Source organism: Haliotis cracherodii, unplaced genomic scaffold (genome assembly GCF_022045235.1).
Source record: "Haliotis cracherodii isolate W230 unplaced genomic scaffold, xgHalCrac1.p SCAF_20, whole genome shotgun sequence".
Classification (NCBI taxonomy): domain Eukaryota; kingdom Metazoa; phylum Mollusca; class Gastropoda; order Lepetellida; family Haliotidae; genus Haliotis; species Haliotis cracherodii.
Genome location: NW_027266276.1, coordinates 265,254 through 282,982, shown reverse-complemented (window position 1 = coordinate 282,982; position 17,729 = coordinate 265,254).

Genomic DNA, 17,729 nt, shown 5'->3' with positions numbered 1-17,729 from the left:
TTGTATGTTTATTTACACCAATAGACTCCCTCTGCGTGATGAAGATATATATAGGTTGAGAGTGAGTGCAGATAAAAGCTTATATAGTGAGGTAAAGGTTTATATCTCTGACGTGCAGACAATATCAAATCATGTTTTATTATTATTTATATATGCAATACCACCCTCATTGGGTGTACACATACGGGCATATCAACATCTTCCACATTCGGCTTGGCTTTTTGTCTAAAAAAACATTGATAGTAAATAAATACATGTCTCGTTTTAGTAGATTATTTTTAAAGCATTTCCAAAATTGATTCTTTTCAAATGTGAGTAAATGTTCTATTGACCAGTCAATGTCTTCAAATTTCAGAGGGTGTATCTCACGACACTCAATGTTATAATGCAACTATGGCTGACAGTCAGTTACAATGCCTTCGTGGTTTAGTTCCTTCAACACATCCTCAAAGTGCCACCTCACTTTTTCTCTTTGTGACATCATCACAGACGTGTGCTGATTCTGTGAGAGGTGTATCATCTTTTCAGTCATGTCCACAACACAGAGATACCACTTCACATTAAATAATTGGAAAAGAATGTATAGGTCAAGGACGGCTTGCTCTAGAGCGGTGGAAAGTTTGGTGTGTCCACCGAGATTCCCCGACAACGAGGGCTCATATCAAATACAGATATATCGTCTGGGATTCTCTCTTCCATTGCCTGGTGCAACAGTGCCCAAGGAGCTTCGACAAAACGACAGAACTTCGAGGAGTCTTTGTCATCCTTCTACATAAAAACGATTTCTGATGGGATAGCAGTTGCAACGGCCGGAGACCGGTGTGACGGGTGTGAAATATACTGTGTTTGTGCCAAAACAGGGCATTCACTGACAATGTGATGGACAGTCTTAATATATTTATCACATAATCGACATTTCTTATCAATATTTTGATGCAAAATCACACATTGACGGTTTCGAGTGTGAAGTGACTGGTCCTGAGCAGCAAATCCTTTGAAAGATTTAATTTGATTTATCAAAAAAGGAGAAGATCAGGTTTGATGGCCTGGATACGCCCGAGGCTGTATACTGGGCTATTTCAAAGACTTTTGTATTTATGTTTTTCCATGACGCCCTCTACATATTCTGGGTCGTACCTTGGATGGACCCCTGTGTCAAAACCACAAGCATGAAGAAGACGGTAACAAAATAATCGAGCCACTCCATCATGTCAAGATACTTTGTTTGTGCAAAAACACTGACAATGTGTTGGACAGTCTCATTAAATTCATTAAAAAATCTACATTTCATATTTACATTTTGATGCAAAATCACACATTGAAGGTTTCGAGTTGGAAGTGACTGGTCCCGAGCAGCAAACAGAAAGCCTTCTGTTTCACTTTTCATGCCAGAGTCTTCCAAGCGAAGGACTCTGCAGGATTGTTGATCTTCTCAACACACTACCCATAAACTCAATGTAGTGGTCGTTCAGAAAGCCTCTCCTTTAAAGTCTGGGCCGGCTTGATATGGCACTTCGCTTGGCTGACACTCATTTCTGTACCGTCCAGCAGTACAGAACCATCAACAAAATCAACACCGACATTGAGATTATGTCCCGTTTTAGAAAACTGTGGAATGCCTTGTTTTCATCATGAGTCTTGACATGCTTCACAAGAAGATAATCAGACAAATAAATGCGTGCAAAAGTGCACAAAATAATTCTATCATGAAAAGCACCAACGTTAATCAAACCACGTCCTCCCGTAATGATTGGTAAATATAATTCGATTGAGGGAAGAGCGAGGGTATTATTATTATTATTATTATTATTATTATTATTATTATTATTATTATTATTATTATTGTTGTTGTTGTTGTTATTGTTGTTGTTGTTATTATTTTAACTACGTTAATTTGATACAATCAATTTTCAGTACAAAAATTATTTATGAAATATAGTTCATATGTAATGTCAGGATTTATTTATTTTATCGAAAATAATATGAGACGGAATAGTTTCACTGAAAATTAGAACGGTATGAATAATGTTGATAAAATATTTCTTGAAACTACACTATATCTCTTTATTTGTTTACGTGAAAAATGTTATTGGGATTAATCAAACATGAATTTTTTTATGCGAAATATTAAACCGCAGTGATATTTATAAACGAAAATTTCCAAAATGATAAAACATTTTTTCAACACGGCTGACCCACATCGTGAACAAGTCTCCCAAAGCAGCAGCCTTAGCTGGCACACCATATGGAGGCAATACCCACCAAGTCCCACCAGTGCACCGCCTCTCATTATTAGAGCCAGATACAAGCCCACGTGCGTGTGTCTAAACACGGTCTAGGGGTGTAAACTCCTCGGTTCTATAGCGAGAAGACGGTTACTTATTACATGGGCTACGGACTACTTGGGAGCATGGTCATACGTCTGACAACGCATAACGGTTTCTCGTGAACTTTTTATATAAGGGACTGACTTTATTCATAATTGGATTTAATTCACACTGACGGCACTGGTGAGTATGTGCATTCACATAACAAGTTTTCGGTTTCGCTGAACATTGAGTGCCGTCTCATTGAAAACTTTGGCTGTCTCCATCACCTCAACCTGCGAGAATTGTAACCTCAACATGCAACAGAGTCAGTCTGTAAATGATATAAATAGTTATCGATAATAAACATCATAAATAATATCAATAATACAACATTTGGATTGATCATCTTACAACGTCGCATAAACTACAATCTCAAAATATATCAGTTTTGTCGTATTTTGACAATTAAGGTGTTCGACCAATTAAGGTCGACATAACTGGTCATTGATTGTTCAGCATACACGACGACTGTGCCTCCAGTGGTTTGCCATTCTCGCTCACGTTTTCTTTGATGTTGGGGGCGCGCCATTGTTATGTCACCGCCTCATAGTTTTCTCAATACTGGCTACTATAAGTATTTCCTCAATTACTCCTCCTATTACTCTAGTCCAATGATACATGAGCATTCCATGCCTTTTGTTCATTATTGGTTGACTGTCATATTAATGTATTGGGAATTTATATACCCGTCATGGCAAATTAATCTCCGAATGGATAGAAACAAACGACCTAGTACTCCTTAATAGCAACCAACCCACGAGGTACGATAAGATAAACCAAAAAATGTCGGCTATCGACCTAACCATATGCACCGCAGATCTAGCCCAAAGTACTCAATGGGAAGTGCACGACGTCCCGCTAGGTAGTGACCACTTCCCCATAAACATAACCATAGGAAATACAAACGTACCAATCCAAACAGAAAACCAAGAACCAAAATTCCATTACACTTAAGCTAACTGGGACCAATTCCAAGATATCTGCAACGAAGCTAACATAAACGAAATAGAAAATAATGATCCAGAAACCTATTGTAAAAACCTAACAGACTATATAATAAACGCAGCCAAAACCTCCATCCCCTTCAAAACATCTAAGACAGGCAAACCGACGGTACCATGGTGGAATGAGGAAATAGAACAGACTAGACGAAAACGTAAATCAGCCTTCAATAAAGCAAAACGCGACTACAAATATTTAAACATAGCCCACGAACTAAACCACCAGGTTCAAAAACTAGTCCAAATAGCCAAAAGTAGAGACTGGAAAAAATTATGCGAAGGTATAAATAACCGAACAGATGCCAGAATGGTCTGGCGCAAAATCTACGCCATTAGAGGCTTAAAACGACATAAAAAAAACTTACATTGACAACTCAACCAACCCCGCCCAAAAAGCAAATAATCTCGCCAACCACTTTTCGGCCGTTAGCAGTAACACCAACTTCAGTCAAAAATTCCAAGATAAACTTAAAACAGAAAACAAACCCACAAAAGAACCTAACAATAACAATCTAGAAATAAATCAACCCTACACAATGGAGGAGCTCCTCTACGTAATCCAAAACAGGAAAAGGGCACAGCCCCAGGATTAGACTTCTTGCCAAATAATTAAAAAACTCCCCCTGAAACTACTCCAGGCACTACTCAAAATATACAATCTCATCTACCTAAACAGACAGGTTCCTACTCCCTGGAAACAGGCCCTAGTCATACCAATACCTAAACCTAATAAACCAGCTAATCAAGCTAACTCATATAGACCAATATCCCTAACTTCAAACTTATGTAAAGTAATGGAATCAATGGCTAAAAATAGATTACAACATTACTTAACCCAAAATAACATCATAAACCCAGATCGAAGCGGTTTTTACTCCTGGCCGCTCAACCCTAGATAACCTCGCCCGACTAGAACAAGATATTAAGACAGGACAACTAAATAAACAATATACCACAGGCATCTTCTTAGATTTCTCTAAAACTTTCGACATGGTATGGCACGATGGGCTAATACAAAAACTTAAAAAAATAGGACTCAAAGGTCAGATAATAAACTACATCTAGGACTTCCTAAACAATCGTAAAATAAACTCTATCAGACCAATGTCCCCTAGAAAATGGCACTCCACAGGGCAGTATCCTCAGCCCCACCCTCTTCAATATAATGATAAACGATCTATTCGAGGGCCTATCCCCTAAAGTAAACACATCAAAATTCGCGGATGATGGAGCCATCTTGATCCGCACTAAAAGCATGAAAATGGTCCAAAATTTACTCCCAAAACCTCTTAATAAAATACAACAATGGGATGACAATGGGGCTTCTCCCTTAACTCAGAAAAAATAACAGGATTAGTATTCAAACATAAAAACATGAAACCCGCCTCCCCAATCCTCCAGCTAAACAATCAAACAATCAAATTTCAAAAACAAACCAAATTCTTAGGACTTATTTTCGATGAACATCTCACCTGGGATGCTCACATCCAAAACCTAACAACTAAATGCAGTAAAGACCTAAACACCCTAAGATGCCTAACTGGCTCTAACTGGGGAGCCTCCAAAGATACCCTCCTCTCTCTCTACATATCACTAATTAGATCAAAACTAGACTGCGGCTGCGCCATATACAACACCCTAAACAACTCTCTATCTAAAAAACTTGACTCAATACAATATCAGGCTCTCAAACTAATTACACGCACCCAACATGGCACCTCCTACACCTCACTTCAGGCCTTAACAGGAGAAATGCCACTAAGTCTACGCAGGGAACAGCTAAGCATAAATTTCTGGGCCGCGTCCCAATCAAACCCTCTCATCCAAAACTTAATAAACCAAAACATCAGCCCCAAAAACCAAGCTTTAGCTCGTAAACACCCCTTACTTACCCCAATATCCCAAAGAATAACAAACTACCTAAATGAACACCAAATTAAAAATCTTAAACAAAACTGCAAACAATCAAATATCTTCACCCCTAAACTTAAAATACCCAAAATAGACACAACACTAGCTAGCCAAATAAATAAACAAACCGACCCAAACATAGCTAAAACTACCACACTAGCATACATACACGAAAATTGGCCAAATTGGTGTCACATTTACACAGACGGATCCTCAGATCCGACCTCCAAACACACAGGTTTCGGAGTCCATACCACACAACCAACTAAAACCACACAATCCTTCCGACTCCAAAATAACCAATCAATATTCACGGCAGAACTAATGGGCATGGCCTCAGCCCTCCATAATCAAGAATCCAAAAACCACCAAAAAAAATCCTAATACTTACCGACTCCCTAAGTGGACTGCAAGCCCTCCAAAACAAAAATACCCAAAACCGACCTAAATTAATAAATCAAATACTTAAAAGCTTCAACGACCTAACTAAGGCAGGCAAACAAATAACCTTCTTGTGGATACCCGCCCACGTAGGTAATGAAAACGCCGACAAAGCAGCTAAACTATCCCTCAAAATCCCAGAAATAAGCTTAAACTTACCAATCTCAAAATCAGAAATTAAAAGTGTAAACAAGCAAAGAATAACAAAAAATGGCATAACTTATATCTAAACTCAAATAGCCAAATCAAAAAAGTGCTCAGCAAACCACTAACCAAACCAAAAATTCTCCATCCATCAAACAGTATCGACAGAGTAATCACTAAACTCCAAACAGGACACACCAACCTAAATAACCACCTACAAAAAATTAAAAAACACACTACAGGTAACTGCCCACGCTGCAAACAACCAGAAACCCCAGAACACGCACCCATCCACTGCACACACTACCTAACACATCGAACCGCATTACAAACCACCCTCAATCTAAACAAGGCTCTCATTCTAGAAGCAATACTAAACCCACAAAATAAACTAGAAAACACCAGGTACACTACAGTCTGCTTGCTCCCATCTCCAGAAACATGTGTCCATCTGAAGTGGGATATATTTCTCTCAGTTGTTGAGTCTTGTTGTTTATACTTGCCAACTGTAGTACATGTATCATACATGTTGTAATAGTTAAAAGCAACAAACAAACTGATTTACCTGTTATCTTTTGTTTGTCTAGAGCCGTCATAATATTCAAAAAACATGTAACATAACAGCAGGGATTCCAGTTAAAAACTGAAATAATTATTCTCACTATACTACTAGTTTTCTCCTTGGATGTGAAAAATTGGCAATTAATTGTGAAGTTTGCTTGAAACAGATCATCGCTAGCTGGTCTGGCTGACTAGTGCTTTTGAAACTGAGTTTGGGTAATGGTTATCTTTCTCCAAAAGATTATGGATAAGGTGTAAACTCGGAAAGAGTATGCAGACAAACACAGCCTTATCCCTACCGATTCCTGAATATTTTCATGAGTATCATGAACTATTTTGACTTTACTAAATCAGGTAACAGTTGACCACAACAGTATCTCCCTCTTTTACATCTTTGATCCCTACTGGATCTCTCGCAGTAAGACCTAGTTTCCTTCATAACAATGTACATGCCCTTGTGGCTTAATCATATCACTTCCAGTTTGGGGAAACTTTGCCCTATACACATTTTGAAAAAGAATATCTTAAATCTCCAATTACCTCAGTTAGAAAATTATTTGCCCATAACATTAAATGAGTTCACTTCATTGTTATAGTAACACGTGTCTAATGCACGATACCTTTAACACAGAAAGTCGTGTTCCCCCATAAACTTTGATAAGAAAATTCTATACACTTCATAGTTGTTATCTACGCTAGACATATGTCTAAAGCAAGGAAGCGTTAAAGTATCAAGTCCCATGCCTCTGTCACAGCGATCGATTTTGGGATACCTCTGTCTGATTGAACTTTTCATCCAAAAGGCTAATTAGCCTATAGCCATGACATGCATATGTTAGAATCACTTAAAAACCCTTACTCATAAGATGCTCACAAATCTTCTTTGTATTGTACGTGTATATACGAGCGAGCCAAGATGGGGCCCGGAGGGGGAGGTGCTTTAATCAAGAAAACAGTTTTTGAAACAGTTATTTGTCATATGCAAGATCAAAGCAATCTCTGCGTATGGAAAAAGTAGGTAATTTCAATTATCGCTTTTCAGAATCCCTGATGAAAAAATGCAAAGAAAGAGTACAATCACATGTCGGCAAGACATTCCCCCTTTAAAATATATATGATTCAAAGGATTGAGCAGCAATGCATTTAGAGTGTGTGTGTGTGTGGTGGGGAGTCTTATGTTGTCCCAGAAATATAGTTATCATTTCCCAAATATAAATATGTGTTTGTTTCATGTTCAAGTTGTTTCAAATAAAAACCAACAACACGTGACTCTATACTTTTTATTACCCTTTGCGTTTGTGTGAGAAAATCGATTACAATATGAAGATATTGTGCTTCAATCCTTTTTCTTTTATTGAAAAGTTTAGGGTTTACAGTAGAGAAATGAGTTCTCCCTCACGGCGAGAGCTGTGGAGCTTGTAGCCGGCGCTTAGTCCAAAATGAGTTGCTATCATACCTCGCTTACTTACTTACTTACTTACTTAAGTAAGTAAGTAAGCTATCATACCTCGCGGAAGAGAGCATATATATGTACAGGTGAGAACAACACAATTAACTTAGATAACAAAAGATGAAAACCTTCCAAGGGAAGCCAAAAGATAATAGGCGATTAGCAATAGGCACTGGAAGCCAACGCTTTACAGTAATTAGCGCTGATAGTTATGGACAACTGGAAGCCAGGTCTAAATTATCACATGATTGGTAATTGACAATGGGCAAACGGGAAGCCGGGGTTAATTAGCACTGATAGGTAAAAGGAATAGCAATGGGAAAATGGCGACCAGCCAGATAATAGGCACCGACAAAGATCAAAGCAGTAAGTCCCAAGCACAAGGCAGGTAGTCTATGACTGGCTGGTGTCTCCTGACGTCAACGGCTTTTTGGTGGGGTGGAGGGGGGACCTGAAGAAAATAGCACAAGCACTGGCAAACTAGTCATTGGCAACTTGTTAGTGCATTGGTTGACTATTTCAGAAGTACAGTTCGCTCTGTGTCTGCAGCACTGCCTCACAAGACACACATATTTTATACATTGTGGTTCTGCATATAAACAAACATAATTTGCACACAATGAAAATGGATCTCAACACTAGAAACTTGTTCTGACACCGGTGGGGCAGGATATGCTCACACCTGTTTGATTGTGATTCAACACATGCTCATGAAAAAGTCAGAATCGTACAGTCAATTCTGTTTTTGACAGAGATTTCTTATGAATATGGAAAGGGTTATGTCGCTTAATTCTTTTCCATATGATCATTGAGGGAACTGAAAATAAAGCAATTTCTTTTATAATTTTGTCAAGATAACATGTACACAAATGAACGAATAAGCCAATTCATACAACGGACCCTTCCAGATATCATCACGAATCTTACAGTATGTTATCCATGCATTGTTGTCTTCTCAGTCGCGATTTTGGAAAACGAAATATTTTTATTTAGAGTAATTGTGCTTAGAGTTGTATTCTGAACAGCGCGGCACCGAACTAAACTGTATGCTGTGTATCTGAGACGCTAGAGATACACACTTGTACCTACACCAAGTGAAAAGTCTTATGACGTCATTCCTGTATCATTTGGGACCAATGATATCATATTGCAAGGGGCATGAGCCATGGTGTTTTTATGATGGAAATAGAACTCTCGTTAAATGTGAAAAATATGAACCGATTTAACTAATAAAATAAATAAGTTAGTTGTGATATTTGTATTGTTTTAGCTATGAAACAACTAGGTAAATACTTTTCATGTTGAAAAAGTACAAGAAAAATATCTTCATGTTCGTGTGAACTTGCCCTTTAAGTGCACAATTAAGCGCTCCTTCCTGGACCCCCCAGGATGTCATGGACTGGTGCAGAGGCCCCTCTTCACCCCTTCCACCATGCACATCCCCATCTAGACTTAAAATTTCATTCACTCTCTCTCAAATTTCAGCACAAATGGGCAGCTCTTTCGGTAGGTCAAAACAGTGAATGGCCAGTTGACCTTCACAGCTGGCCAGTATAGCTACTCTGTTGGTTGGTGTGTCACTGTTGCAGAGAAGGAATCTAATTGTGATCTGACACCTGCTCTAAGTTATCTTCTCTTTTACTTGCTGAAATTTGACACGTGTGCTCCTCATGATGAAGACCACTTATTTTTTTTTAAATCGTTTTGATTTTATTTCAAGTTTGTTTGTTACAATATTTATAAAGTCATATTACGTAGAATATTAGGTTTAAAGTGTTATCTCATGAATCTTAGGGCATAGAAAGCTGACACTTTTTCTAATGAACTAAAATGGCCATTTGTTTACAAGTTGGTACACTTTCAATACATCACAACCGACAGTGAAACCTCGGTATCATAAACAATGATGAAAACATTTTTTTTCTGATAATCAACATTGATGCTGGTCAACATTTTAGATAGAAGCATCATTAAATCAACACAATTGATAAGTTAATTTTTTTCACAAGAATGTATTTAGAAAAAGTTAACAATACACATATCTTAACCACCTGTTTCTAGAAACCAAGTGACCAAGGTAGTGGAATCATTATATCTGTGTGTTTGTGTCTGTGTCTGTCTGTTTGAAGGGAAAAAATAGGAGATATTTTAGATGCATTGTGTTCCAGTGTAAAACAGTGTAAGCTGTAATACTTTTAATTATTTATTTTACAAACAGGCATTAGTGTGGGGGTGGGTCGGGTAGCCTAGTGGGCAAAGCGTTCGCTCGTCACGCCGAAGACCCGGGTTCGAATCCCGACATGAGTACAATACATGAAGCCCATTTTTGGTGTCCCCCGCCGTGATATTGCTGCAATATTGCTAAAAGCGGCGTAAAACCAATCTCTCGCACTCACTACAGTAGTGTGGAGTCATATGGTGCCATATACTAATGGCTACTGGTTGAGATGTAAACAATTTACTGAACTGATTGCTTTTTGTTGGAGCAAAACAATATTGGCAAGAGAGAGAGAGAGAGAGAGAGAGAGAGAGAGAGAGAGAATTTCAAACGGCCCTGAATTAGTCAGTTGACCTTGCGGTGGTAGCGCACCCATCCAAAGAGTTACTTCCCTTTGACCATGGAAAATATCATTATATCACTTTCTGACATCAACATGATCCTCTGTAATTCTGCTTCATCTATGCATTAATCTGTACAAGTATTTTTTGCTATTATTTTTTTTGTTTTAAATTTGCAAAAACATATTCTACTTATTTATTCCTTTAGAACTGTTTCTATATACATATATAAGATATAGGATTTGGCCCTTGCGGTGAGAATAACAACCACATCTAAATGAGTTCTGCATTCATATATTGTTTAAGGTCCAGCAAATACTGTACCTTTTGGTCTTTAGAACTTCAATTTGTGTTGATCTAAGAGAACAATTTGGGACCAGGGGAAAAGCTGTGACATGTCATCCACTGATGACTCTTGTTCTCAGATGCAGCAGACCTGAATGCTTTATGTCCATGTTTGTAACCATAGTGGGATTTTTCATGGAAGACATGAAACGTTTTTCTTTTTATTAAAAAAATTGAAAACATTGTGTGGCATGAGATATATATGAGAAGATGTATGCAGGATCAGAGTGAAACCTCGTGTAACGCAATTCAACTGTTCTGTATTGCAACATTGTTGCAGATGAAGCAGTATTGTTGAAATGTGATACTTGATATCAACAGTGGGACGGCGAGTGGGAACAGTGGGAAGATCAACAGTGGGACGGCGAGGTAGCCCAGTGGTTACACCATTAGCCCGTCACACCGAAGGCTCGGGTTCGATTCCCGACACAGGCACAATCTGTGGGCCCATTATTGGTGTCCTCAACATGATATTGTTGGTATATTGCTCCATCGACTCACTCAACCACCCAACCACTTAACCACTTAACCACCCACTCAACTACTTTACCAACCCCACACACAACCAACCAACAAGCCACGCAAACAACCACTCAGCCAATCAGTCAACCACCCACTCATCCAACCGTCCATTCAGGCAACCACCCACTCAACCAACCAGCCGCTCAAGCACTCAACCAACCACCCACTTAACCAAGCAGCCAATAAACCCAAACCCACTCACTCACTCGCTTTTATGTGGTTGTCTTTGCTGACATATGAAGCTATTTTAAAAACTACCTTTAAAGTGATCTACAGTGTTGTGGCACTATTTTTATGGATTCCTCTTAACTTGATGTCTGTTGCCAATAAAGTAAACCACAACTGACATATATCTTAAAACTATTTCTCTGTTGATACAGGAGGATATGCTCGGGGGCAATAAAGCCTGTTCAAGTTCCAAGTTGAATTTTACCTATATGTCTATGATAGTTTATGATATGCAGTATTATTGTGGATTTGAGTTTGGTATGGATTTAAAATAAATTCAACTTTTAATCATCTAGTCGAGAAATGTATAGTATAAACTGGACAAATTAATAAACAGTATTGAGGTGGTACGACTGAATGAGTGAGAGAGTTTGGTTCAACGTCGCCTTTAACAGTATTCCAGTTACATCACAGCGTGTCAGCTTAATGTGAGAGGAACGCCCGAAGTAATGCAGGTCTTCGATGTATACCACTTTGGTGACACCCACTAGCACATGTATGGTGCTGACAACCTAGAAACATAATCGGGATGAACCGGGATTCGAACCCACAATCTAACGTTTCTGCACAGCGAATTGCGGCGCTTTAAACAACTGGGCCACCCTTGACTTCTATGGTGGCAAGAAGACACACACACTTAGTCAGAGTTCTGAACAAGACTTAAAACAGATGTCTGGTTAGTGTTGTCAAATGATTTGTTCCCTGGTAACCAAGGCAAAAGCCACAAACCTTCCTATTGTTCATCTCAAGCTTTACTATGGCATAGATTTGAAAATGGGAGGTTAATTGGCATATTTTTAAATTTGTAACTTTCTTCAAGAACCTTTTTGGGCTTATCGGATAGAAGAAGTCTTTCAGGGTGAAATGACTTTAAGGAGTACAAAGTTGCTAAAATGTTTTTGCCTGGCTGATTGTGTGTCATTGTGTCACCTTTGCTTATCCGATGTATCTTTTCTTACACTTCAGAGTGTTCACAGATTACCGTGTGTATGTGGGCGTGAAAGAAACTATTGCATACATTCTGATGGATATGCTGAATACAGTATATGTGAAGAGGTCAAATATGTATGTCAAGTTCCAGGAATGTATGGGTATATGGATTATATCGTCATGAGGAGACTCTTCCTGGTTGTGTATGATGTTATGGAAGTTTTATGACTACCAACTTGTCACACTTAGTGTATTGTGTATAAGAAAGATTAATGTTCGTGAGCCCTTGTGACCTGGCAGTTATTCTTTCAAATACAATTGCAGGAGTCGCCTTTGCAAACATTTTTAATTTTAGAACATATAATACAAATTTTATCATTTGTTTACTACATTTTGCATTTTATTTATTAAGCTGAAATCCTGTTTTAAGGGATATGTCATTTAAACTGATTACTTACTTTGATATCTTTGCACTATTGTTGTAGTTGTAACCTTTGTCTACCTTCTCAAATGAGAACTATGTTTGCACCATCTCTGTCCATATATTTGTAATTTCCAATTTGTTTGATTTTCCAGCCATACTGACATACTATATTGGCACCTGATATACAATGAGTTGTCTATATGTGTTGAGATGGCATATATTGTTGCATTGGCTGCAAAGAATATACAATGAAGCGAATGCGATTCGTATCACAAATATAGGGAATCGAATACGAATATAAATTCACGAATACAATAACGAATTCGCAGTTGATGTATCAGTTGTTATATTCAGTGAATCACAAGCAACATAATTATTTTTACATAGTTTGTTAATTATTAATATATTTATACATTTATATACTGCACTTATCCAGGTACTAGTATCTGCTTAATGCGACAATGACCAGTGACCACTTTATTGTTAAATTAAATATAAGAGTGTTGTCTCTGAAGAAATCTGTGCATATAATGTGTTCTTATGGATATTGTTAGGTACAGGGTATGTAAATGCACATGACTGCATATTTGTAGATATTCGACTCTATTGGCCACGAATAACGAATTCAATTCACGAATGGATACGGTTCGATTCACTGAATACATGAGTGAATCGTAACAGCCCTCGTGGATATTTTACGATGTTATGCCCACCTAGTATATATATATATATATATATATATATATATATATATATATATATATATGAATGCGTCATTTTCTTACATTTACTCTAACTGCATGGGTATTGAAGCTGAATTTTGTGTTTGTGTTCCTAGTAAGTGAATCATTATCACTGCAAAGAATCACAAACCAAATCTGTGGGTACTGCTGCTTTGTCTCACAACTCTGAAACTTCTTCATGTGTAATTTATCATGCAGCGAGATTGTCTTGTGTGTCTTGTGGAAGATTCCACAAAGCCTTGTGACCCTATTTTAATATGTTCTACTAAAAACAAGTGTTAGTTGCCCAAGCATTCTTCATCGACCCCAGCTGCTGGCATGTGTGTAACGTGTAATATACATATCACCTTTAGTCTCTACTCTACTTTTCTAAAACAGTTATGTTTACTGTCAGTCTCATGTAGCTAACATGTAGCTCTTGGTTGTATGATGGTTCCCAGATATATTTAGTTTGTTTAGTTTACATTGCTTTGCTTTCCAGAATCATTATTAATGATGAGTTTTCTTTACATTATTCATGTTACATTATCATTCAATGTTTTGTATGAATTATTAGAATATATAGAATTATTTCGTTGGGATTATGTAAGATTCCTGTACTGACTAATTCATTATTCTACAGACATAAATGGATTGTTTATACCAAACATCTGGCACTAATACTGTAGATTGTTGTATGTTATCCGGTTTAGTATAGGTCTCCAGGAACCCATGCATGGTGTAAGAAATGATTAAATTAATCCGGTGTTCAGACTCGGTGACTTGATTCATTCTGTGTCCTTGTACTCTGGTCTGTAGGACCATTGCTCATAATATTTTATCATATATAATTGTTTTGTCTGGTCGAGACTTGATTATTTACAGCCTGTAAGATAATTTCTTATACAAAAATTTATAAAAGGTTGCTTTACGTTTAAGGAAAAAAAAAAGTCAGAATACGTTGCTCTGTGTGATAACCTCCAAACCGTCAGACATCCCATTTGTCAGAAAGCTTATACCAGGAGGAGTCAAGGTTTGTGAGTAAAGTAATAGTTACCTGTTAACCTTTGATTAAAGTGGAACATACCAGAAAACACACATTTTGAGGAATTTACAGGATAGGTTTATTATGCACTTTTATTCATCAAATCATACCAGAAATCACACATTTTTAAGTATTCCACAGAAACCATATATTTGGATAGGATATATTTATTCAACTTTAATGTGGAACGTATTGCACTATTAGCTATATACCAAATATACACTGAAACGTGTGATATGACACATTGGGAATATATTACAGGCTATATATTTCATTACATTAGTGCAAAAAACACTATATTCCTCAAAGTTGCTGTTCTTGCCTTAAGTGTAATTTCGCCTGACCTGTTCTTCTTTGGCGAGTTGCGAGTTTTAGTATTCATTAGTATTATTTAAAATACCTGTTGTCTATCTACAGCCCTATGAAACATTGGTACAATTTATAATGCCCATGTGGTCTATCTACACCCCAGTAAAATATTAGTTCTATTTAAAATGCCCATGGGGTCTATCTGAAGCCCAATAAAACATAATTACTATATATTGGATTGTTTTGCCTATGGGGTTTTCATTCAGCTCACATAAACATTTCTGGTTAGAATATTCAGCAACCGAATGAGGCGAATATGCCGGTATTCGCGGGGGTCTCGCTGACTTTTTTTATTCTTGTCATCGTATCCAAATGGTATAGATATATGTTCCTGGTGTTAATCATTGGATTGTTTGGCATCGACTCGATTATGTAGAAACCGCCGTATGCAGGTTTGAATACTGTTGAGTGCGCCATAAGGGAAGATAAATACTGACGTCGTCCCTGACTGTACCCGACAGATACCGAATATGATGTGCTACTTGCTTTCAGGATAGCCAATGTGTAGAAGAAACTGTGACAGACCATTGCTCGTAAAGAACACACCATAGACGCTTCCAAAAGTAATCCCAGTGCCTATGACAGGTTCGTTTCCTTCCTACCGTCGGAGCCAGACAAGTGTGTTCCGCGAATGAAAAAGAAAGTCAGTAACTCGTCAAAGAAAAGCGTGTATAAACCGTACTGGTCAGCTGAACTCCAGACATTGTTAAGGAACGTGAGGACGAGCACTGATCCTGTAAAGATGACAAAATACGCAAATCAATTCTTGAGAAGACGTTTGAAACAGCGAGAACATGTTTTGACAAGTTTCACAGGAAATGCAAATAGAATAACAACAAGAAAAGCAACATGATCTGCTGAAAATGATATGACACTGGCTCAACGAGGCACAATTGGAAAGCAACAGGTAAGATAGGTATCTCAAACGAACGGGAAACTCAAATACCATCGGGGGTTATACAGGATGGCATCCTTCTCTACGATAAAGCCACTGTGTGAAACTGTTAGAGAGCGAATACCGAGGTACTAGATCCGCACGTTACTGACGGCACAGCCCTCAACGCTGTCATCATACCGTAGGAAGTTGAACGAACTGTCCACCAAGCCAGGTTGGGAAAATCATTAGGACTCGACCTTATTCCCAGTGATGCGTGCATAAATCCATTATTTAGCTATTTTTGTGATGTTCTAAAACGGGTAATATTTTAACCACATGGAAACACGGCATAAAAGCACCGATACCTAAGAGTGATACTAATTTATGCCATGATCCTTTGGGTTGTAGATGTATTACTATTTCATCCATACCTTTTAAAATATACTCAAATACTTAGAATGTTCGTCTGAGGTTATGTACTACGAGACTATGTTGGTGGATGAGGAAAAAAAGGTTTTCAGAAGAAACGTAGTCCCGTTGAACATATATGTAATGTCTTTTTAATATTGTGAATAATAGACGAAGAAATAAATCAATATATGTATGTTTCATTGATGCACAGAAATGATAAAGTTTCATGTTGTGTTTCTGTTCACGGTTATCTTACTGAGTGCTTTAGAGTTGATTGTAGTGTAAAGCAAGGCTTTGTGTTATCGCCTACTCTTTGTTCGGTTATTACTCAAAGACGTAGCCAGTGCTATAAATGATGTATCGTGTGGTGTACAGTTGGAAGAAGTAATGTTAATTGTGTTGTTATAAGCTGAGGATACTGCATTAATTGCACCAGATGAATAGTCATTGCATATAATGATATACATTGTGCCGTCAATTGATTTGAAAAAGGGAAATTATAAGTAAATTGTAACAAGAAGAATAATGTCCATTTTAGGAATAATAATATTGACATGTCTTATTTTGTTTTTAGATGGTCTGAGACTAAAACTGATTATTCATCTATGTATTATATCTTGGATTGTGAATAAATCTTTAGAAATGAATGTAACAGCAAAACATATTGCTAAATCGGCTAGCCCTGCATTATCTGTAGCCACTGTTAAATGTAGAAGGAATGGCGATGTGGCACATCGTGATTTTTTAAAGCAGCCTTATGTCAGCTTTGCAAAACCAATTTTATCATGTGGCGTCCCTATCTGGGGAACAAGAGTATCGGGGTATAAACACTGTGCAGAATAGGGCGTCTAGATTTTACCTGGGCGTGGGCAGTAAATAACCTACCTTTGCCACCACGGGTGTCACGAGTTGGACATCATGTCTTTCTTAAACCAAAAAAAAAAGAAATTTGACTCTACTTAAGTTTAAAATGTATCCCAAACTCGTTCACTGCTATCAAATGTTTAGAACTGGTCTGCTATAATTAATGGGTCAACCTTGTTCTTGCGCTATTTGAACGGGATAACATCGATCTTAAGGATGCTACCTTTAGTTTCAAATGTATTAAAGATAATATGTTTACTCTTGGTTGTTGGAACTGGTGCCTGAGCCTACGGAATGCAAACCTGATGGTAACAAACCAAGAACCTATCGGCTATATAAAAAAATGATTTATTTACTGAAACATATGTAAAACGTATCAGCCCTCGACAACATCACAATAGTTTAGCTAAATTACAATCTGGTACGCTCCTGCTTGAGATGTAACTTGGACGCTTTACTAGACCTGTAGCCCCTTTACAAAACCGTATTAATTTTTTTATTAATTGTCGGTCCATTATATTCTTATTTAAGATATGATCTTTTCAGTGAAGTCATT